This window comes from Hibiscus syriacus, unplaced genomic scaffold (genome assembly GCF_006381635.1).
Source record: "Hibiscus syriacus cultivar Baekdansim isolate YM2019G1 unplaced genomic scaffold, ASM638163v2 tig00011662_pilon, whole genome shotgun sequence".
Lineage (NCBI taxonomy): Eukaryota > Viridiplantae > Streptophyta > Magnoliopsida > Malvales > Malvaceae > Hibiscus > Hibiscus syriacus.
The window spans coordinates 359,384-382,979 of record NW_024062253.1 but is presented as its reverse complement, the minus strand read 5'-3'; the positions used below and the strand labels follow the sequence as shown (position 1 = coordinate 382,979).

The following is a 23,596-nucleotide window of genomic DNA, read 5'->3' as shown; positions in this document are numbered from 1 at the left end:
AAGATATTCAGAGACCCCAAAAATTGTAGAAATTGAAATTCAATGCCATTTATTTTTAATCGATCACATTGATATAGCTAGCATAGGATGAGGGATCAAATGACACCCCAAAAATTCTTTAAAAAACTAATTTTTATGTAAATTATATAAATGAAGACACTAAATTTCATCAGATTTAAATAATGTTATTTCATATAATAATTTCCAACCACATTACATAATATACATACTTACATTTTTTTATGTTTGTACACAGGCCCTTTACAAATAAAATAATAACAAATGGCCCAAGTACAAGTGGCCCAGATCCAACGCCTCAGCAGCCCAAGGCATGTGACCAGTAGGCTAGGGTTTCCAGAAACCCTAGCGCCGTTCTCCCCTTCAACTCCCCATGGCTGCACGTTTCTTATCTCCAACCGATCCGAGTTCTCCGGCGCAAGACTCTCGGCCACCAAACAAACGCCAATGAACGTGTTTCAACAAAAACAACCAAGTCAGAGTCATGGATTATCACCACAAACGAACCGCGTTTTACTCGGATTAGAACTCTAAAAATAGCCTAGGTTATCACTATAAAGCGAGGTAATTAGAACTTTTTGGAGGGGATTTTACGGACGGATACTAGGCACAAATATACGAAAATCACACGAGATTACCAGAGAGCTTTTACGCACAAAATACCCAAAATACGAGGCAAATCGGGGCTGTTGTAATCGATTCAAAAGGAAATAAAAAGGTAGTTTTTTTTTGCTCACCTTGTTGTTCGCTTTCGCTTGTGCATGTATTTCTTTTGAGATTTGGCTTGGAAAAACCCCAAATACCCTAAAAAGCCAATGAACAGAGGTGTGGTTCCAAAGTTTTCAAACTCAGATCTACACCTCGAGGCTCGTTTTTTGAAGAAAATACTTTGGTTTTGGAAACGAGGGAGTCAAGGGCTTTTTAATAACTATGTCTTTTCTGTGTTTCGCCGCCGATGAACGGCGGCCGTCGCCGATCAACAGTGGCGGTGAGGCGGCGCAGGGTGGCCGGGATCTGGAATTTTGGGCCTGTTCTTCAGAAATGAATAACATGCAAGAGTTTTTTTTTGAATGGGGGTGGCTAGCGCAAGAAGTGAAAGAAATGAAGCATCCTTAAAAAAAATTAAGTTTTATACAACACATCAGGCGTGTTTTTAAAACACAAATGGAGAAATTCCATTTTTGGTCCCTCGTAGCTTTGATCCTTTTATCTTAATCCTAAATCTGATTTTTGAACCCCAATTCCCTTTTAATTTGGCCACTAAATTTATTTTTATTTCAATTTAGTCTCTTTTATTTAATTTTTTATGTAACATTTTTATTATATATATATATATATATATATATAGGTATATATTTTATTATTTCTTTTCGTTTCCTTTTCATATATATATATATTACTTTTTAGTTCTTTCGTTTATTCATTTTTTATTATTATTTTTTTTCTTTTCTTTCCTAACATTTTTTATTTATATATATATATGTGTTAACTTTTAGTTTTTTTTTCTCTCAATTATTTTTTCACCTAACGTTACTTGCATATATTCTTTTATTTCATATATATATATATATATATACATGTTTTGTTTTGTTTGTTTTCCGTTTTTATTATTAATTATATTTTACTATATATTATTTTGAGACTTAACTAGCTCACAGTTTTAGAAAGCAAGAGTCCACCGCCCATTAATCAATTGAAAGGGACATGTTCATAGGTCAATGTTTAGGTGCTCAGTATCTGACGCTCTCGAAACATGAGCCTAGGATTGGCATATTATCATTAATATTTTTTTTGATTTTACGTTTTATTCATTTATTATTATTATTTGATTTATTTCATTCGATGTCTCTTTCTTGATTATTTATTTTCCTTTTTATCTAACACGTCTTTTGACTTTTAAAGGATACATTTTAATTCGTCAGAGGTAAATAATTCGGATCAAATTTTACCCTTTTAATTTAACTTGTTATTTTTCTTAATTAAGACAATTGGAAATTACGTAGTACCGAAAGGGCGGTTCAAGGGTGCTAATCCTTCCTTGACCGTAACCGACTCCCGAGCCCGATATATTTATGGTAAGACGCGGATCAGGTAAGAAATAGGGTATCCGATCAACCCATTTATTTTTAAATAAATGATCGGTGGCGACTCCAATCCACATTTTTCAAGTCGAAGCCCAATTTCGAGGCACAACCGAAAGACGGTTACGACAGCTTGGCGACTCCGCTGGGGAAACAGGTAAGTGAGTCAGGCTAAGGTAATTTCCAGTTGTCTTTTTAATGAAAAGGTAAGTTTAAATTTTAAGGTAACATTTCGATCCTTATTACTTACTTTTGATTATATTTTCAAGTAAATAGTTGTACTGACCATTTTTTAATGATTTCAGCCCTTAAAGATTTTTCATCCAACGGTACGGTGACATTGCACTCTTGCTTCATATTAAGACTAATGAGCCCTTAATCAGAGCCATGGTTCAATTCTGGAACCCGGGATATAGTTGCTTCACTTTTAACCAAGAGGACATGGTGCCCACCATCGAAGAATACACTACACTGCTGCATTGTGAAAGCATCAAGCTTGAGCGAGCCTACATTAAACACATCAAAAGCCAGCCCTTCAAGAATGCACTGGCCAAAGTTGCAGGAGTAGATGAGAAATGGGTAATCGATCGTACTCAGCGTAGAGGTAGTGGAGAAGGAATTGAATGGATCCACATAAAGCAACTAATAAAAAACCACCCTGATGAGTGGAAGACTATAGACCTTTTTGCACTGGGTATGTACGGTTTGATTATCTTTCCGAAAGCTTTGGGGTGCATTGACGCTGCCGTGGTGGAACTATTTGAGCACCTTTCTAAACGAGTTAACCCAGCACCAGCTATCTTGGCCGAGACCTTTCGATCTCTCAACCATTGCCGAAGAACGGGCGGAGGAAGATTCACCGGGTGCATCCAGCTCCTTCAGATCTGGATTCACAGCCACTTCTGGAAGACTAACAGGGTTGCCTACCGCCGTTTTAGCACCACCTATTCACCTCTAGGTGAATTTATCACCCTAAAATGGCACGAAGGCGCCTCGAAGGAAAAATGGATAAAGGTCTTTACGCATCTTCAGGACCGGGATATTGTCTGGAGAGCCCCCTGGCTATTTCTCAGTGACGTTCTTTTCCGATGTGGTGACTCTGATACTGTGACCTTACTTGGACTTTGGGGAGCAGTCGGGTATGCTCCGCTATTAGCACTTAGACAGTACGGAGCACGTCAGTTTGTCCCAGTAACATGCGGGTTGGCTAGGTCAGAGTTTGAGTATCACGGCAACAGCTATAAGAAGATGATCAAAGAAGCAGCCGATTCGTGGAGGAAAGTATTCCGGATGGATGTTGTAGCTGCCAGAAGCATGCTCACTCCGGATTATGTGGAGTGGCGAAGATTAAGAAAGAATGACAACATCCCTGTGCCAGACTGTGATGACACCCGGACCATGGAAGAACATCTCAGGCATGTCCCTTCTGAACTCGAGATAGCCAAGACCGAGTTTGAAGCCGTGAATAATGAGCTGAAGCAAAGGATAAAGGAACTTGAAGCTGAACGTTATCAGTGGAAGCTTGATGCTGACTCTCAGAAAGATCGGGCAGAAAAATTGGAAAAAGAACAAAAAAGAGTCCGTTTTGAGCTCGAAGACTTGAGAAAGGGTATCAAGATAAGGTCAAGGATAACTCCAAGTTGAAGGTAACCTCTGAATACTAGAAAGACGAAGCTCATAGCCTGAAAAGGAAGTTTGAGGGGCCTGATGAGAAAGCTTGGAAGGAACAGATGAAGACTGCCCAAAGACGCTTGGCAGATAGTCAATATCAGAACCAGCGCTTGAGAGTTCGGATAGCTGACTTAGAAAAACAATATGAGAAAGATGGCAAGACAATAGCTGAGTTAGAAGCTATTGTAGATGGGTTCAAGAGGCAAGCAAACGAGCTTCAGATAGTGCCTTTCGACGGAGGATTACAATGGCGTTTCCGTTGGGAACAAGCACAGCGAAGGGTGAGGGCCCGAGACGCAACCATACGAGATTTCCTGGATCAAGTGCAAAAAGCAGCCCGTCATCTTCACGGCCTAGCAAGGGAAGCTGGTGTGGTTCGACAAGGCATTCAACCAGTGACAGATGAAGGCAGAAGACTTGTCAACCTACTGGAAGCTGTTCGGGGTCTAGAGGATTTAGTCCGAATGTACCTTTAATCTGTTTTTATGTCTCTTAAAAGATAAGACATTTTTGTCTAAACAAGGGTTATTTATAATAATGAACACTTTTCTGGATCAATGCCTCCAATTGCATATATCATGCATTGCATTTCTTGCATTTTATATTTCATGTATGTTTATTTTATATTTTTTTTCATTCGTATTAACTAACAGAACATGTCTCAGACACCGAGCTTACCACCACAAGCATCAGATACACATCACCCGCACAATACTCGAGCAAAAAAGAGACAAATGGAAGCCATAATAGAGAAGATCGAAGAGCACATGGCAAGACTTCAAAAGGAAGTAGAAGATAAGATGGCTCAGAACAGTGAAAGTACTCTTGAGTCCATCAAGAAAAATCAGGAGTCCTTGGTCGACCAAATCGTAGTCAAGTTGTCGGGTCTACAGCAAGCTAGTGCATCAGGGGGCATCTCTTCCGAGGGGGTGGCCATACCACCAGCCCCGCAAGTGGTTCTCTCACCCGGAATATTACCCGGGGACGCATCTGCTACTAAAGGGAAAGCAGCACTACCCGGGGACTCATTCGTTACCAAAGCGAAAGTTGCACCTGCTGTGAAGATACAAACTTCTACAATCATCCCTGATGGTCATCTGGATGATTATCATGTCCCAGACTTTGATGAGGAAGATAAAGCCAAAAAGATGGAAGAAAAGATAAAAATATTAGAAGATCAAATAAAGATGGTCCAGGGAGACCATGATTATTATGGAGTGGACGCAATGGAGCTGAGCCTAGTTCCAGACTTGGTGCTTCCACCAAAGTTTAAAGTTCCTGAGTTTGAGAAGTTCGACGGGAACAGTTGCCCTTCAGCCCATATCACTATGTTCTGTCGAAAGATGACAGGATATGGCGGGAATGACCAACTCCTGATCCATTGTTTTCAGGAGAGCCTGTCCGGTTCAGCTATTCGGTGGTACAACCAGCTTAGCCGAACTCATATCAAGACGTGGAAAGACTTATCCAAGTCTTTCTTGGAGCAGTATAAGTATATCAACGATATGAGACCAGACCGGGTCATGTTACAAAACCTAGAGAAGAAACACAATGAGATTTTCCGACAGTACGCACAGAGATGGAGGGATTTATCTGTGCAAGTTCATCCACCCTTGGATGAAAAGGAAACTAGAAAGCTGTTTGTACAGACCCTGAGGGCACCTTACTTCGGGCATTTGGTAGCAATCACGTCGGGGAGTTTTTCAAATTTAGTCATGGCCGGTTAAATGATCGAGTTGGCCATTAAACAAGGAAAGATTGAGGGAGGAGACTCCAGTAAAAAGCCTCCTATGAAAAACAAGGAGCGAGAGATCAACAATGTGAACACCTACAACGTCAGCAAGGGGGTTACGATCTCAAGCTCAAATTCCTCAGCAGCTGTACCATCCGGTACTTCTAGACAGAACCAGAGAGAACCAAGAAGAGAAAGGGAAAGGGAGCAGTTTGACCCCATTCCCATGACGTATAAAGAATTATACCAACAGCTCTTCGACACTCATGCAGTGTCGCCTTATCCTATGAATCCAATAAATCCCCCTTACCCGAAATGGTATGACGAGAGCGCTCACTGCGAATATCATGGCGGTGTGCAGGGGCATTCGATTGAAAGTTGTCTCGCATTCAAGAGACTTGTGCAACGGATGAGAAACAAGAATTGGATCACTTTCAACTCCGGAGCACCAAACGTCGCCCAGAATCCCTTGCCCAATCATCAGGAGACAGGAATCAATGCCGTTACTACCGAAGGGGGCAAGAAAGTTAAATCGAGTGTTTCAGAGATCAAATCTCCTTTGGCTTGGGTATGGAGCCAAATGGTGAAGGCAGGGCTTCTTGCACCATATCCAGATACGACAGAAAATGAAGATGGTAACCATTGTTGTTATCACAACGAAGAAGGACATAAAGTACAAGATTGCCCAGAGTTCATATCGTTAGTCCAACTCATGATGAACCAGAAAGAGTTGGAGTTTTACGAAGAAATTCAAGATTCTTTGGAAGCAGATGTTTGAGCCACCGGAGAATCATCAGATAGAAAATTTGGTAGGGGTAATCCTTTGATAATTACCCCTAAGGCAAGCATGACAGTGACAACACCAGCCAAGGTGGTAATCTCCGCACCTCGGCCTTTTCAATATAAGGACAATCGGCAAGTGCCGTGGAAGTACGAGTGTCAGGTGAATACTTCCGGATGAGGTAATAGTAAGATGGGGCAAAGACCACTGGAGCCGTTCAAAGAAGATGTGCTAGTTGTCAATGAACCTATAAAGGAGGAAGAAGCTAAAGAGTTCCTCAAGATCTTGAAGCACAGCGAGTACAACATTGTAGAACAGCTCCACAACCTACCTACACGTACTTCAATTCTAGCACTATTTTTAAGCTCGGAAGCACACCGAGAAGCGTTGTTGAATGTCCTTAATCAAACGTTCGTGCCACAAGACATACCAGTCAGCAAGATGAATCGACTGGTGAACAATATTCAAGCTGATAATCTCATCTCGTTTTTAGATAATGAGATTCCATCAGGAGGAAGAGGCCGAACGAAGGCGTTACACATTACTACCTACTGTAAGGGGCACGCTTTACCAAGTGTCTTAATCGATAATGGTTCATCCCTGAACGTGATGCCTTCGATTACATTGAAGATGCTACCAATAGATACCTCTCATATGAGAGCTTGTCAGAATGTGGTCTGAGCATTTGATGGGACCAAAAGAGAGGTAATCGGAAAGATCGAGGTACCATTGACCATCGGACCAGCCACCTATGATGTTGTGTTCCTTGTGATGGATATCATGCTGTCCTATAGCTGTCTTTTGGGAAGGCCGTGGATTCATCAAGCAGGTGCAGTACCCTCCACGTTGCACCAGAAAGTTAAATTTGTCATTGACGGGGCCTTAGTAATTATCAATGCTGAGGAAGATATCGTGGCAAGCGTGACCACGGAGGCTCCATACATCAAAGTAGACGAGGAAGCGGTAGAATGTTCGTTCCGCTCCTTGGAGTTTGTGAATGCCACGTTCGTGGCGGAAGGAAAGAGAATCCCAAGACCTCGACTCTCCAAAAGCACAAGGATGGAGATCAAGCAAACCCTTGGCCGAGGCGCCAGAACCGGGAGAGGTTTTGTGAAATATTTGCAAGGAATGATCAATATTGTCCGTCATATCCCAAAATTAGACCAATTTGGGCTCGGTTTTCAGCCCAGTTATCATGAAAAGAGAAAGGAGATCCAAAAGAACCGGGAGAGAAGGTCGGCCAGATTGACTGGAAATGAACTCCAATGGAAGCCTATGACATTCCCGCCGCTCTTCAGAACATTCAAGTCAGGTGGTTATGTGTTTGAGACCACCATATCCCGAGTTAGAAACGGCTCTGGAAGATCTGAACGTTAATGCCGTGACCACAGAAGATGTTGACAACGGAGATAGATCCAGGATATGCCCTCTGCCACATGGGTTCGTACCTAGCAGTTGGTCGGTGGAAGAACTACCTGTGGTTTACAAGAATCTTTCAGAGTAATATTCGAACTATTCCTATTTGCCTATACCCGGGGCAATAGGTGATCTTTTGTAAGGGTGAATAAACATTTGGTTTAAGTTTAATAAAAGATGCATTTTTCTTGTCCATGGCAAACAAACTTTTCTTTTATTTTTGAATTCGTTCTCTATCTCCTTCATTCCAGTACTTCATTTCCAGTTACTCTCAAAGTTAGTTCTTGACCGTTCCGTGTGGGATATTATCCTCTCACACATGCATATCTTCTTCCTTTCAGGTTCCCAGATAACGATAATGTGGGCACTGATGATCCTGATCCAGAGGTGGACTTTGAATCAACCATTTTTCTTGGGGAATTTGATGAATGCGATAATCAAGACGAGTACAACTTGCCTACCGAATTGTTGAGAATGATAGAAAAAGAAGAAAAGCAAATACTGCCACATGAGGAGGCGATCGAAATCTTAAATTTGGGCACTGAGGAAGATCGAAAGGAGGTTAAAATCGGCACAACTCTTTCGACTGAAGAAAGAAAAACCTGATAGTCTTACTTCAGGAGTACGGAGATGTGTTCGCTTGGTCGTATCAAGACATGCTGGGACTAGACACAGATATGGTAGTCCACAAACTACCAATCAAACCAGAATTCAAACCTGTGCAGCAAAAACTGAGAAGAATGCGACCAGAAATGCTCCTTAAGATCAAGGAAGAAGTCAAGAAGCAATTTGATGCCGGTTTTCTCCAAGTAGCCAAATACCGGAGTGGGTGGCCAACATAGTGCCTGTGCCGAAGAAGGACGGGAAGGTACGCATGTGTGTTGATTACCGGGACCTTAACAAGGCAAGTCCCAAGGAAAACTTTCCTCTGCCACACATAGACACTCTGGTGGACAATACAGCCAGGAACGCCTACTTTTCATTCATGGACGGATTTTCGGGGTACAATCAGATCAAGATGCATCCTGAAGATATGGAGAAGACCACTTTCGTCACAATGTGGGGAACTTTCTGTTACAAAGTGATGCCTTTCGGATTAAAGAATGCTGGGGCAACATATCAGAGAGCTATGGTGACCCTGTTCCACGACATAATGCACAAAGAAATCGAGGTTTATGTCGACGACATGATTGTCAAGGCACAGACTGAGAATGAACATGTCGAGAATTTGAGAAAGCTCTTCCAGAGATTAAGAAAATTTCAGTTACGGTTGAATCCTAGCAAGTGCACCTTCGGGGTGACATCCGGGAAGCTATTAGGCTTTGTAGTCAGCAGAAAAGGCATTGAGGTTGATCCTGATAAAGTCAAGGCTATCCAGAGTCTACCTCCACCACAAACACAAAAGGAGGTTTGAGGTTTTTTAGGAAGATTGAATTACATAGCTCGGTTTATATCTCAGTTAACCGACAAGTGTGATCCAATCTTTCGCCTTCTTCGAAAAAATAGCCCTCGGGCATGGGATGAAAACTGTCAGATTGCATTCGAGAAGGTAAAAGAGTACTTATCTCACACTCCTGTCCTGATGTCCCCTATCCCAGGAAAACCTCTGTTCTTGTATCTCTCCATATTAGAGAGCTCCATTGGGTGTGTCCTGGGTCAACACGACGAGTCTGGGAAGAAGGAAAGAGCCATCTACTACTTAAGCAAGAAGTTCACCGATTGCGAGGTCCGATATCCTCCTATTGAGAAGGTTTGTTGTGCCCTGGTCTGGGCTACAAAAAGACTTCGACAATACATGTTGTATCACACCACTTGGATGATTTCCAAGTTAGACCCACTAAAATACATGATGGGTGTACCTGTCTATCCGGAGGTTAGCCCGATGGCAGATGCTTTTGTCTGAATTTGACATCGAATACGTGAGCAAAAAAGCGGTAAAAGGCAGCGCCATATCCGATTTTTTGGCAAGCAGAACTGATGAGAGCTATGAGCCGCTGGACTTTGATTTCCCAGACGAAGACTTAATGGCCATATCTTTAGAGGAAGCAAGCATTTCAGCGGACAATTCCTGGAGAATGCACTTCGATGGGGCATCAAATGCACTAGGACATGGCATCGGGGCAATCCTAGTCTCCCCAGAAGGGAGTCACTACCCATTTACCAGCAGATTGAACTTTGATTGTACCAATAACATGGCAGAATATGAAGCCTGTGTCTTGGGAATTCGGGCCGCATTGGGGCAAAATATAAAGACTTTGCGGGTGTATGGTGATTCAGCCTTAGTAATCTATCAGCTCCGAGGAGAATGGGAAACCAAGGATATAAAGCTATTAGAGTACCGAAAACTAGTGTTGGATCTGCTCGAAGAGTTCGACGAAGTCACCTTCCACTACGTGCCTAGAGAAGAAAATCAAATAGCTGACGCTTTAGCTACCTTGGCAGCCACATTCAAGGCTGGCAGGGAATCTGAAATGATGCCAATTAACATGCAGTCGTATGAGTACCCAGCTCATTGTTACCAAATTGAAGAAGTGAAAGACACTAAGCCTTGGTACTACGACATTCTGCAGTATATCAAGCATCGGAGTTATCCAGAAAAAACCACTGAAATCGAGAAGAGAACCTTAGAAGGTTGGCAGCTGGATACGTCCTTGACAGAGAGGTTTATACAAGAAAAAACCATAACCAAGTTCTGTAAGGTGCGTCGATGCTGAAGAGGCAAAAATGATAGTGGAAGAAGTACATGATGGAGTTTGTGGAGCACATGCAAATGGGCATATGATGTCAAGACAAATAATGAGATGCGGATATTTTTGGTCCACACTGGAAAGCGATTGCATCAACTATGCTAGGAAATGTCATAAATGTTAGATTTATGGAGACAAGATAAATGTTCCACCCCATCCGCTTCATGTAATGACGTCACCATGGCCTTTCTCTGTGTGGGGCATGGACGTTATCGGGCAAATCCATCCGAAGGCTTCGAAAGGTCACCGTTTCATTCTCGTAGCAATTGACTATTTCACGAAATGGGTAGAGGCTGCGTCGTACGCCAGTGTCACTCAATCCACTATTTGCAAGTTTCTGAAGAAAGAACTTATATGTCGGTATGGTCTACCTGAAAGGATTATCACCGATAACGCAACAAACTTGAACAACAGATGATGAGTGCTGCTTGCGAACAGTTCAACATAAAACATCACAATTCCACTGCTACAGACCAAGATGAACGGAGCAGTAGAAGCAGCAAACAAAACATTAAGAAGATAGTGGAGAAAACGACTGAAACTTACAAGACTAGCATGAGAAGTTACCTTTGCTTTGTTCGCTTATCGAACTCGGTACTGGGCAACTCCATTTCATAGCTATGGAATAGAAGCAGTGTACCATTGAAGTCGAGATTCCGTCTCTCAGGGTCTTGTCAGAAGTTAAACTGGATGATGCAGAGTGGGCACAATCCAGATATGATCAGCTTAATCTGATAGATGAAAAAAGACTGAAAGCCATTCATCATGGTCAAATCTATCAGAAACGAATGATCCGAGCACATGACAAAAAGGTGCGCCCAAGAGTATTCCGCGAGGGAGATCTGGTGCTAAAAAGAATTTGGCCAGTTCAGAAAGATGTCCGAGGAAAATGGACGCCAAATTGGGAAGGACCTTATGTCGTGAAAAAGGCTTTCTCCGGAGGAGCCCTCATCCTGGCTGAAATGGACGGACCTGAACTGCCACATCCCATTAACTCGGACGCAGTCCAGAAATACTTCGCTTAGGATGAAAACCCGAGAGGGCGTCCTAAGTTGAAAAAAAAAAAGAGAAGAATGTTTAGGGTGAAACCCGAAAGGGCGCCCTAAATTGAGAAAAGAAAAAGAGGAAAAAAGAACAAAAGAAGAGAAAATAAGGTGGGTTCAAGATGAAAACCCGCAAAGGGCGTCTTGAAACCAAGGATGAGTCCAAGTTGAAAACCCGGAAAGGGCAATTTGGACATTAACGGTGGAAACATCCCGGCACATGAATCTCCTACAAACTCAACAAATCAGAGAAATGTTGCACTCCCAAACGTTATCGCATTTTCAAGGATCTTTTGGCAAAGGCTGCATTCAAAGTCATCAAACGGCTTTTCAGCTCAGAAGTGCCCACGTTATCGAGATCTAAGACATTCATTTACACATCATCGTGTATTCGTTTTTAGAATGTTTGCCATGTATCATTTGTTCTTCTCCCCCTTGTGAATAAAGACAATATTCCTCTAATTCCTTCTGAGCATCTTGAATTAGATTAAACCTAATGATTTATTATTTTTTTGTGAAAGATAATCGCATATTACTGTACAAAGATTCATTGAAAAGTACAGGTACCAGAAGCCGATCAAGGCTCATGCACATGCTTGAGATAGTTGAGAAGCATCTTCAAAAAAAAAATAATAATCATCAAACATTTGAAGAATTCAAGATCAGAGATCGGAACTTCAAGCTTTCAAAATCAAGAGTCAACAACGACAGGCCACGGAGATCGAGATTACTCTCCAAAGCTCAGAAAACATATGTTGCATGCATTTTAGGCATACCTAAGAGCATGACATCCATAACATCACATATATGCATATCTTTGCAGGTTTTACCCAGAGCCAATTTCAACTTCACAACGAAGGATATTGGACTCCAGACAACGCAAGTTCAACTTCACGATAAAGGGACCGCTGGTTGTCAACAAACATTTCTCAAATTCAGAGCCAATTTCAACTTCAAACGAAGGATATTGGACTCCAGACAACGCAAGTTCAACTTCACGACGAAGGGACCGCTGGTTGTCAACAAACATTCTCAAATTCAGAGCCAATTCAACTTCACAACGAAGGATATTGGACTCCAGACAACGCAAGTTCAACTTCACGACGAATGGACCACTGGTTGTCAACAAACATTTCTCAAATTCAGAGCCAATTCAACTTCACAACGAAGGATATTGGACTCCAGACAACGCAAGTTCAACTTCACGACGAAGGGACGCAGGTTGTCAACAAACATTCTCAATTTCAGAGCCAATTTCAACTTCACAACGAAGGATATTGGTCTCCAGACAACGCAAGTTCAACTTCACGACGAAGGGACCGCTGGTTGTCAACAAACATTTCTCAAATTCAGAGCCAATTTCAACTTCACAACGAAGGATATTGGACTCCAGACAACGCAAATTCAACTTCACGACGAAGGGACCGCTGGTTGTCAACAAACATTTCTCAAATTCAGAGCCAATTCAACTTCACAACGAAGGATATTGGACTCCAGACAACGCAAGTTCAACTTCACGACGAAGGGACCGCAGGTTGTCAACACACATTCTCAATTTCAGAGCCAATTTCAACTTCACAACGAAGGATATTGGACTCCAGACAACGCAAGTTCAACTTCACGACGAAGGGACGCTGGTTGTCAACAAACATCTCTCAATTTCAGAGCCAATTTCAACTTCACAACGAAGGATATTGGACTCCAGACAACGCAAGTTCAACTTCACGACGAAGGGACCGCTGGTTGTCAACAAACAACTTCTCCATTTCAGAGCCAATTTCAACTTCACAACGAAGGATATTGGACTCCAGACAACACAAGTTCAACTTCACGACGAAGGGACCGCTGGTTGTCAATAAACAATTTCCCAATTTCAACTTCACAACGAAGGATATTGGACTCAAGACAGTACAAGTTCAACTTCATGACGAAGGGACCGCTGGTTGTCAACAAACAATTTCCCAGTCCCATAATCAGTTTCAACTTCACAGCGGACGATTGGACTCGGAACAATACTTGGATTTCAACTTCACGACGAAGGATTTCCAATTCTCAGGCTCAAATTCACGACGAAGGAGCCATATACAATTCCAACTTCACAAACGGATGACTCAACTCACGACGAGAGTCATCGGTGACACCACAACACCAAAGTCTTCAGGTCAAGTTTCACCTTCACGACGAAATATCTTGAGCCAGAAGAAGATTCAGAGACCACTTGCCAAAAGCTTTGAGCTCGTTTTCAACCTCACGATAAGGGAATTCGTGCTCAAAATATTCCAGTTTTGACTCAACCTCACGACGAGGATGTCATTTCATGATTGACAAACCAGTTTCAACGTCGGACCTCAACCACAGAGGATATTCAATATGGTCGAAATTCGTGTCTTTTAATCTTTGCTCTATTGTCGTTACACGACAATGAGCAAAGAGGGGCAGCTGAAGACACTAAATTTCATCAGATTTAAATAATGTTATTTCATATAATTTCCAACCACATTACATAATATACATACTTACATTTTTATGTTTGTACACAGGCCCTTTACAAATAAAATAATAACAAATGGCCCAAGTACAAGTGGCCCAGATCCAACGCCTCAGCAGCCCAAGGCACGTGACCAGTAGGCTAGGGTTTCCAGAAACCCTAGCGCCGTTCTCCCCTTCAACTCCCCATGGCTGCACGTTTCTTATCTCCAACGGATCCGAGTTCTCCGGCGCAAGACTCTCGGCCACCAAACAAACGCCAATGAACGTGTTTCAACAAAAACAACCAAGTCAGAGTCGTGGATTATCTTCACAAACGAACCGAGTTTTACTCGGATTAGAACTCTAAAAATAGCCTAGGTTATCACTATAAAGCGAGGTAATTAGAACTTTTTGGGGGGGATTTTACGGACGGAAACTAGGTACAAATATACGAAAATCACACGAGATTACCAGAGAGCTTTTACGCACAAAATACCTAAAATACGAGGCAAATCGGGGCTGTTGTAATCAATTCAAAAGGAAATAAAAAGGTAGTTTTTTTTTTGCTCACCTTGTTGTTCGCTTTCGCTTGTGCATGTATTTCTTTTGAGATTTGGCTTGGAAAAAACCCAAATACCCTAAAAAGCCAATGAACAGAGGTGTGGTTCCAAAGTTTTCAAACTCAGATCTACACCTCGAGGCTCGTTTTTTGAAGAAAATACTTTGGTTTTGGAAACGAGGGAGTCAAGGGCTTTTTAATAACTATGTCTTTTCTGTGTTTCGCCGCCGATGAACGGCGGCCGTCGCCGATCAACAGTGGCGGTGAGGCGGCTCAGGGTGGCCGGGATCTGGAATTTTGGGCATGTTCTTCAGAAATGAATAACAGGCAAGAGTTTTTTTTTGAATGGGGGTGGCTAGCGCAAGAAGTGAAAGAAATGAAGCATCCTTAAAAAAAATTAAGTTTTATACAACACATCAGGCGTGTTTTTAAAACAAATGGAGAAATTCCATTTTGGTCCCTCGTAGCTTTGATCCTTTTATCTTAATCCTAAATCTGATTTTTGAACCCCAATTCCCTTTTAATTGGCCACTAAATTTATTTTTATTTCAATTTAGTCTCTTTTATTTAATTTTTTATCTAACATTTATTTATATATATATATATATAGGTATATATTATTATTCTTGTTGTTTCCTTTTATATTATAATATATATATATACTTTTAGTTCTTTCGTTTATTCATTTTTATTATTATTTTTTTCTTTTCTTCCTAACTTTTTATTTATATATATGTGTTAACTTTTAGTTTTTTTTCTCTCAATTATTTTTTCACCTAACGTTACTTGCATATATTCTTTATTTCATATATATATATATATATATATATACATGTTTGTTTTGTTTGTTTTCCGTTTTTATTATTAATTATATTTTACTATATATTATTTGAGACTTAACTAGCTCACAGTTTTAGAAAGCAAGAGTCCACCGCCATCAATTGAAAGGGACATGTTCATAGGTCAATGTTTAGGTGCTCAGTATCTGACGCTCTCGAAAATTGAGCCTAGGATTGGCATATTATCATTAATATTTTTTTTTGATTTTACGTTTATTCATTTATTATATTATTTGATTTATTTCATTCGATGTCTCTTTCTTGATTATTTATTTTCCTTTTTATCTAACACGTCTTTTGACTTTTAAAGGATACATTTTAATTCGTCAGAGGTAAATAATTCGGATCAAATTTTACCCTTTTAATTTAACTTGTTATTTTTCTTAATTAAGACAATTGGAAATTACGTAGTACCGAAAGGGCGGTTCAAGGGTGCTAATCCTTCCTTGACCGTAACCGACTCCCGAGCCCGATATATTTCTGGTAAGACGCAGATCAGGTAAGAAATAGGGTATCCGATCAACCCATTTATTTTTAAATAAATGATCGGTGGCGACTCCAATCCACATTTTTCAAGTCGAAGCCCAATTTCGAGGCACAACCGAAAGACGGTTACGACAGAAAGAGAAAAGAATGTTTAGGGTAAAACCCGAAAGGGCGCCCTAAATTGAGAAAAGAAAAAGAGGAAAAAAGAACAAAAGAAGAGAAAATAAGGTGGGTTCAAGATGAAAACCCGCAAAGGGCGTCTTGAAACCAAGGATGAGTCCAAGTTGAAAACCCGGAAAGGGCGATTTGGACATTAACAGTGGAAACATCCCGGCACATGAATCTCCTACGAACTCAACAAATCAGAGAAATGTTGCACTCTCCCAAACGTTATCGCATTTTCAAGGATCTTTTGGCAAAGGCTGCATTCAAAGTCATCAAACGGCTTTTCAGCTCAGAAGTGCCCACGTTATCGAGATCTAAGACATTCATTTACACATCATTGTGTATTCGTTTTTAGAATGTTTGCCATGTATCATTTGTTCTTCTCCTCCCTTGTGAATAAAGACAATATTTCCTCTAATTCCTTCTGAGCATCTTGAATTAGATTTAAACCTAATGATTTATTTATTTTTTTGTGAAAGATAATCGCATATTACTGTACAAAGATTCATTGAAAAGTACAGGTACCCAGAAGCCGATCAAGGCTCATGCACATGCTTGAGATAGTTGAGAAGCATCTTCAAAAAAAATAATAATAATCATCAAACATTTGAAGAATTCAAGATCAGATATCGGAACTTCAAGCTTTCAAAATCAAGAGTCAACAACGACAGGCCACCGGAGATCGAGATTACTCTCCAGAGCTCAGAATAACATATGTTGCATATGCATTTTAGGCATACCTAAGAGCATGACATCCATAACATCACATATATGCATATCTTTGCAGGTTTTACCCAGAGCCAATTTCAACTTCACAACGAAGGATATTGGACTCCAGACAACGCAAGTTCAACTTCACGATGAAGGGACCGCTGGTTGTCAACAAACATTTCTCAAATTCAGAGCCAATTTCAACTTCACAACGAAGGATATTGGACTCCAGACAACGCAAGTTCAACTTCACGATGAAGGGACCGCTGGTTGTCAACAAACATTTCTCAAATTCAGAGCCAATTTCAACTTCACAACGAAGGATATTGGACTCCAGACAATGCAAGTTCAACTTCACGACGAAGGGACCACTGGTTGTCAACAAACATTTCTCAAATTCAGAGCCAATTTCAACTTCACAACGAAGGATATTGGACTCCAGACAACGCAAGTTCAACTTCACGACGAAGGGACCGTAGGTTGTCAACAAACATTTCTCAATTTCAGAGCCAATTTCAACTTCACAACGAAGGATATTGTACTCCAGACAACGGAAGTTCAACTTCACGACGAAGGGACCGCTGGTTGTCAACAAACATTTCTCAAATTCAGAGCCAATTTCAACTTCACAACGAAGGATATTGGACTCCAGACAACGCAAATTCAACTTCACGACGAAGGGACCGCTGGTTGTCAACAAACATTTCTCAAATTCAAAGCCAATTTCAACTTCACAACGAAGGATATTGGACTCCAGACAACGCAAGTTCAACTTCACGACGAAGGGACCGCAGGTTGTCAACAAACATTTCTCAATTTCAGAGCCAATTTCAACTTCACAACGAAGGATATTGGACTCCAGACAACGCAAGTTCAACTTCACGACGAAGGGACCGCTGGTTGTCAACAAACATCTCTCAATTTCAGAGCCAATTTCAACTTCACAACGAAGGATATTGGACTCCAGACAACGCAAGTTCAACTTCACGATGAAGGGACCGCTGGTTGTCAACAAACAACTTCTCAATTTCAGAGCCAATTTCAACTTCACAACGAAGGATATTGGACTCCAGACAACACAAGTTCAACTTCACGACGAAGGGACCGCTGGTTGTCAATAAACAATTTCCCAATTTCAACTTCACAACGAAGGATATTGGACTCAAGACAGTACAAGTTCAACTTCACGACGAAGGGACCGCTGGTTGTCAACAAACAATTTCCCAGTCCCAGAATCAGTTTCAACTTCACAGCGGACGATTGGACTCGGAACAATACTTGGATTTCAACTTCACGACGAAGGATTTCCAATTCTCAGGCTCAAATTCACGACGAAGGAGCCATATACAATTCCAACTTCACAAACGGATTGACTCAACTTCACGACGAGAGAGTCATCGGTGACACCACAACACCAAAGTCTTCAGGTCAAGTTTCACCTTCACGACGAAATATCTTGAGCCAGAAGAAGATTCAGAGACCACTTGCCAAAAGCTTTGAGCTCGTTTTCAACCTCACGATGAGGGAATTCGTGCTCAAAATATTCCAGTTTTGACTCAACCTCACGACGAGGATGTCATTTCATGATTGACAAACCAGTTTCAACGTCGGACCTCAACCACAGAGGATATTCAATATGGTCGAAATTCGTGTCTTTTAATCTTTTCTCTATTGTCGTTACACGACAATGAGCAAAGAGGGGCAGCTGAAGACACTAAATTTCATCAGATTTAAATAATGTTATTTCATATAATAATTTCCAACCACATTACATAATATACATACTTACATTTTTTATGTTTGTACACAGGCCCTTTACAAATAAAATAATAACAAATGGCCCAAGTACAAGTGGCCCAGATCCAACGCCTCAGCAGCCCAAGGCACGTGACCAGTAGGCTAGGGTTTTCAGAAACCCTAGCGCCGTTCTCCCCTTCAACTCCCCATGGCTGCACGTTTCTTATCTCCAACGGATCCGAGTTCTCCTGCGCAAGACTCTCGGCCACCAAACAAACGCCAATGAACGTGTTTCAACAAAAACAACCAAGTCAGAGTCGTGGATTATCACCACAAACGAACCGAGTTTTACTCGGATTAGAACTCTAAAAATAGCCTAGGTTATCACTATAAAGCGAGGTAATTAGAACTTTTTGGGGGGGATTTTACGGACGGATACTAGGCACAAATATACGAAAATCACACGAGATTACCAGAGAGCTTTTACGCACAAAATACCCAAAATACGAGGCAAATCGGGGCTGTTGTAATCGATTCAAAAGGAAATAAAAAGGTAGTTTTTTTTTTGCTCACCTTGTTGTTCGCTTTCGCTTGTGCATGTATTTCTTTTGAGATTTGGCTTGGAAAAAACCCCAAATACCCTTAAAAGCCAATGAACAGAGGTGTGGTTCCAAAGTTTTCAAACTCAGATCTACACCTCGAGGCTCGTTTTTTGAAGAAAATACTTTGGTTTTGGAAACGAGGGAGTCAAGGGCTTTTTAATAACTATGTCTTTTCTGTGTTTCGCCGCCGATGAACGGCGGTCGTCGCCGATCAACAGTGGCGGTGAGGCGGCGCAGGGTGGCCGGGATCTGGAATTTTGGGCCTGTTCTTCAGAAATGAATAACAGGCAAGAGTTTTTTTTTTTTTGAATGGGGGTGGCTAGCGCAAGAAGTGAAAGAAATGAAGCATCCTTAAAAAAAATTAAGTTTTATACAACACATCAGGCGTTTTTAAAACACAAATGGAGAAATTCCATTTTTGGCCTAAATTTGAGCTCAATTGAAGCGAAAAGAATAGTTCGCTTTGTGCTCACCAAAAGTCTCCATGATTTGAATGTCAAATTACCTCTATTATTTATAGAAGTAAGTTGTGATGCTTTCTATGTTCTTAGCCATGGGATTGTTTTGTTCTCATATATTTTACTCTTTAAACTTTGGGATACTCTTCTATGTTCTTAGCATGTGAGATTGTTTTTTTTAAAACAATTAAACCAAAGACATCATTGTTATAATTTTTTTAAACCCCAATTTATTTTTTGATTATAGTTATATATTATATTATTTTTAATATGTTTACCTAAATTATGTTGTAGTTGATTTGAATCATTTTGTTTCACTTGATTTATGGTTTTCATTTATAATGTGTATGATTTGTGATATTTTATACCTTTAATATTGTAAACTTAAAAAAAAGTGTTACATATATATTAATATTGCTTTGAATATTATGTAAAATTAAAAAAAAATTATTTATATAAAATCCGGTTCAACCGGGTCAACCGCACCGCGGTTGACCCAGTGAACCAGTACCTTCCGGTTCAATATCCGGTCCGGTTTTGAAAATATTGGTAAAAACCACATTTTTTAAGTAGGATGAATGATTAGTGTATCCAGAAGACATTCAGAGACCCAAAAATTGTAGAAATTGAAATTCAATGCCATTATTTTTAATCGATCACATTGATATAGCTAGCATAGGATGAGGGATCAAATGACACCCCAAAAATTCTTTAAAAAACTAATTTTTATGTAAATTATATAAATTATATTTTTATAAATCTTTTACACCGTTAAAAAGAAATTAATCTTATATATATATATATATATATATATATATATATAATATATATATCTATAATATATATATATATATATATATATATATATAATCTAAAATTATGACACCGTATTTAGGATTTCTAGATTCATTCCCTATTTGTTTCTTATGAACGTAATCTGCTCGGTAATTTTCTGAATGTGTAGCTCCGGTAACAACATTTGTACGAATATAGTAATTTAAATATACTAATTTGATATTTTATTTAAATCTATAGATTAAATAAAAATTAACTGTTTTTAACCTATCATATTATCACAAGCACTAAATAATGATTTCATAAAATATAATAAATTAATAATATAAATGATTAGTATATATTCAAAATTAATGATCAAAATTAAATAAAACTGAAACTAAAATAATAATCATCATCATTGTAGCTTACTCTTTTTTTTTGTTAATGCTTCCTGTATAATCAAACAAATTTTCAACTACTTGGGGCTTTAATCCAAATCCAACAGCAGATCTCAAAAATATTAAATATATGATAAAAAAATAAAATTATGGGATTTTGGGGTATGGGGATGCTCTCATTTATTTTTATATATTTTCCTAAAAGAAAAATAATAAAAAAGAGAAGGATAGTCGTACACTACAACAATATAGGTTTTTAGCGCCGTTTTTTAGCTCTATAGTGGGGTTTTCAGCGCTGCTAAAAACTTTCCCGACGTATGTAAAAACGCCGCAAGAAGTGCCGATGAAACTAACGTCGCAAAGGTAGCGGCGTTTGTGAACAAAAAACGCCGCAAAAATTCTAGCTCTATAGCCGTGTTTTTCTTAAAAATGTCAAGCTCAATAGCGGCGTTTTTAATAAAAATGCCGTAAAAGGTCAAGCTCAATAGCAACATTTTTAATAAAAATGCCGCAAAAGATCATGATCTATAGCGGGTTTTAGTAGAAAACGACGCTAATTACCTTGTCTTTAGTGGCGTTTGTTTTCTAAAACGCCACTACATGTATGAAATTTAGCAGGTTTTGGTAAAAAACGCCGCTATATCTATGTATATAGTGGCATTTCCTTCACAAAATGCCGCAAAAGAACCTAACTTATGGTGGCTTTTATTTACAACGCCGCTATAATTAACTAATTTCACATATATCATTTCTAGTTTATATTACACACATTTAATATTCTATAGCATTATCTAATAACAATAAACTTAAAAAAAATTAATTACGACACAAATTATGTAGAAAAATAAATCAAAATTTATAAAATTAAATTAAAATGTAACATAGCTCAACTACAGCCAAGACAAATAACATAGCTCATTTCCCCAATACGAGAGACCTTTCCCCAAGCCAATGTGTCAATGGTCCCCAGAAGATCATCCAAAACTTCAGCCTTAGCAGCTTTGACAAAGCAAACACTAGGATTCTGCCACAAATTGTATAAAGTTAAGTTGACTATAAAAATGTCTTACTTAAGCATCAAATTAGAGACAATGACATAATTAACCGAAAAGCATCAAAGGAAAAAAGAAGATGGATATCACTAACTTGTAATCAACTAGTAATGCATATTTACATAAACAATTTAGGAAAACCAAATTCTTGTACATGTCCAGCAGATTCCTGGAATGAAGCACATACAAATTTATTAACTAACAGATTTGCAGTTAAATCCTTCAATTCTAGATAAGCTTAAGTTCACTAAAAATTTATTAACTAACACATTTGGTAGTAAGGTAAGGGATAAGCTTAAGTTCTATTTACTTAAGAGTTTTTTCCCCTGATATTACTCAAAAAGATTAAAAGAGAAGATATACAACTTTAATTAACACATCTGCTATTTACTTAAGATATACCATTGATCATTGATTATTCAGGCAATTCCATGATCATCGTCTCTTTCTCCTTCATCCAACATGTACCAATTAAAACCCTAAAAGAACCCAAAATTTAAACAGAAAACTAATTGAGAAGAAGATATCAAAAGCTAGAGAGAGAACAGGATGAGAACCCAATTAAAACACTTAGCATCTAAGTTTACTAGCGTGTAGAGTCTACAGGTGGATATAATAGCACACATACCTGAATGAATCCACACACTCCTCCAAGAAAGAATCTGCTATTTACTCAAATATGGCAAAATGAGGGAGTACAAGCATGGAATTCAAGGATATAAATTTCAGACATAATGAAAAAGATAAAGAAATGCAGATAAAAATGGTGTCAGAGCATCTACCTCTTATATAGAACTGGTCACATATCTGCCTCAGTGAATAATGATCTCCAGTTCCAGTATCATAATTGTCTTAAAAACAAGATGGTTAAAGCCAACTTTCAATGCCTGCTTAAATGTTCATTGAAGTGCATTACACAAACATGAACATAACAAACTGAAAATCATAAAAGGCAACAAGAAAACATCCTTAAATCAGCTCTACTGAAACCTAAAGCTTTGAACTTGCTAAGGGAGAAGATCCACTGTACTTGGATGCATTAAGTACCTTTTCAATTCATTTTGAGAGTATATATACAAATTGTAGAAGTAAGCCATATGATACCAAAATCTCCTGCTAACAAAAGTCAGGACATGTTCTCAAGTAAAAACAATTTCTCAAGGTTGCGTTGCAACATTTAAATTCTAAATTTTGGAATGGGATTTAAGAAGTATTGAAGATTGTTTAATAAAAACAAATGAAACAATATCACTTGCTATTATTTTTCAAACTTATGGATTAGTTAAATGTCGATTTAATGATAAGTTTAAATATCTAAAGATGTGTGCGGATTAAAAATCCAGGCTACATATCTTTTAAAAGTGTAATCATATTGATTTACAACTAATTTAAAGGCAATGCAATGTATGCATTTCATTATCACAATTTATACAGTAAATGAAATCTGAATTAAGGGTTCCAAATACATGCCATAAATGTGTTTCACATATCTGAGACGGTCAAATACATCATAGCCCTAAAATGAGGAACCTACATTACAATACCTGATATTCCACCAAAGTGAAGGCTTCTCCTTAATCTTGAAAGCAGAAAACACCAATCACAAATGGCAGAAGCCAGCAATAATACAGGAAGTATTAACAATGAGAACAAAAGAACAAAATTCATCAGGAACTTACACGTGGACAATGCAGAACAATGCATACGAATGACCTGTCATATTCCATCGGCGTTTGCTGCTGAAGCAATGGCATCAAACCATAGTCAGCAATTAGCAATCGACTTGGGTTTTCAGAAGGTAATACTAGAAGGCGATTGTCGAACGGTGAGCATGAAACTTAAAGACCAAAGCCT

At 39.3% G+C, this 23,596-nt stretch overlaps 1 long non-coding RNA gene across 2 annotated transcripts; it reads right to left on the bottom strand.

Moving 5' to 3' along the window:
* Window positions 1-21,529: 21,529 nt before the first annotated feature.
* On the bottom strand, window positions 21,530-22,353 carry LOC120204749. 2 transcript variants are annotated; one of them, XR_005523979.1, is made up of 3 exons: window positions 22,145-22,353; window positions 21,837-21,911; window positions 21,530-21,714 (listed from the first exon to the last, which is right to left on the bottom strand). It is a non-coding gene; the product is annotated as an uncharacterized LOC120204749 (long non-coding RNA). The 2 variants fall into 2 exon arrangements; XR_005523978.1 differs by lacking the exon at window positions 21,837-21,911.
* Between the last annotated feature and the right edge of the window lie 1,243 nt (window positions 22,354-23,596).